At 52.0% G+C, this 1,703-nt stretch overlaps 1 long non-coding RNA gene across 3 annotated transcripts; it reads left to right on the top strand.

The window, feature by feature from the left end:
- Positions 1-382: 382 nt before the first annotated feature.
- Positions 383-1,703, top strand: LOC120901928. Of its 3 annotated transcripts, none has more exons than XR_005739346.1 (2): positions 383-1,338; positions 1,453-1,703. It is a non-coding gene; the product is annotated as an uncharacterized LOC120901928 (long non-coding RNA). The 3 variants fall into 3 exon arrangements; XR_005739345.1 differs by having other exon boundaries at positions 383-1,352; XR_005739344.1 differs by having other exon boundaries at positions 383-1,394.

Genomic DNA, 1,703 nt, shown 5'->3' with positions numbered 1-1,703 from the left:
TGCTGCATGGAATGTTGGCGCAGCAGATTCCGGAACATCCGCTTCAGCTCGGTATAGTCCGGCGCGTCGCAGAATTCCATCTGCAACGCGTACTCGGTCAACCGCTGAAACTCAGCCGGCAGTCCTCTACACAGCTCGCTAGGCGTAATGCGCAACTTCAGAAGCAGTGCCTCGTCCGGATCAAATCGCTCCTCGGTACCATACCACGGTAGGCCTCCGCGGAGCAAAAACACCAGCATGTAGGCGAGTGACAAAATGTCATCTCGCCTGCTCGGTGTATACTCCAGATGAGCGAACACTGGTGCAAACTCGATCGTTCCGGCGAACGGGAAAAACGCATCCTGCGCTATGTGTTCCCCGTGCGTGGGTGCCGATACGGCTCGGCAAGACCGAAGTCGATCAAGTGCAGCGTCTTGCGGGTCGTTCCGCGACCCAGCAGGACATTGTCCGGCTTCAGGTCGCGGTGAACGTACCCCAGCTCGTGGAATGTTTCCAGCCTGTCGAGCAGTTGCAGCGCTAGCTGCGAAACCGTCTTCAGACCGAAGCGTCCTCCGCACAAGTTCAGTAAGTCCTGCAGTGATGGCCCCAGGCGCTCCAAAACCAGCACGTCGCGTTTGCGATACGTACCGGCGTCGATGAGTCTGGGCCATCCACGAGCCTTCGGCAGCCGCGCATAGATCCGGCGCTCCGTGGCGAGCAGGAGCCGGTCCACCTCTTTGCTGGCCATTTTCATCACCACCGGCTGCTTGGAGCGGGCATGGCTGCCCACCAACACCGTGCCGCAGCCACCAGCATCGAATTCGCCTTCAATCCGATAGGTGGAGAGATTCACCACCATCAAGGACTCCGGCGAACTAGAATTGGGCGCACGTCCTTCTCTAATCGACATGTTCGATTCTCTTTGGCCACCTGCGAAATGTAACTGGAAGCAACAGCAGAATCAATTTTTCGCAAAAACACTCGAAAAAACCGTTAAAAGTGAGAGCGAACGAAAACACGTCACCTTGCGTTTACTCGTAGTGAGGATATAACCTGATGCATAAGTGTGGTCTACATATATAGCCTTTGGTTGGGTGATGTTCACATGTGTACTACGATCGAAACAGCAACTTGACAGATTACGCATTTTTTTCGGCTGGTAACCATCTAGTTACCTGTGGTGTGTGGGTTTTGGAAAACGCATCCAAGTGTTGTTACATTTCCAGGTCCGATTTTGGTTCATTTCGTCGTACCGGTGCCCTGGCCTGGCGTGGCCTGTGCGAGTTCTGTGCAGATCCTGTGTCGCGTCCTGTGTGCTTCTTTTATTGGGGTTTTCTTTTTTACGGCTTTTTTGTACGGGTAAAAGTGATAAGGTTTTCTGGGACAGTGGCGCTCAGCATCGTTCCCTTCATCCTGTAACAACCGGTAGGCATTTGTTTACATCGTTTAAATAATGTTTTGTTGTAATTTCAGTCCGTGGAGATGAAAAGCCAGACCAACAGCCAGCAGCTGTATCACACCCGCCACCGTGCGTCTCCATGAGAATGCGTCAAAGTGGTGGACGCTTTTATCTCCGAAACAGGATCAACATCAAAGCATCAACCGGCGGCAGAATTTAAAAAAGAACTTACATATTACCCAGGCTGGATGGACGCAAGCCTTTAAAGTATGAATGCAAAAGTATTGAAAACCTCGCCCGGATTGGAACTTTAGAGAACTAAAAA

This window comes from Anopheles arabiensis, chromosome 3 (assembly GCF_016920715.1).
Source record: "Anopheles arabiensis isolate DONGOLA chromosome 3, AaraD3, whole genome shotgun sequence".
NCBI lineage: Eukaryota > Metazoa > Arthropoda > Insecta > Diptera > Culicidae > Anopheles > Anopheles arabiensis.
Note: the sequence above shows the minus strand (reverse complement) of the source record. Positions and strands in the feature narration are given on the sequence as shown.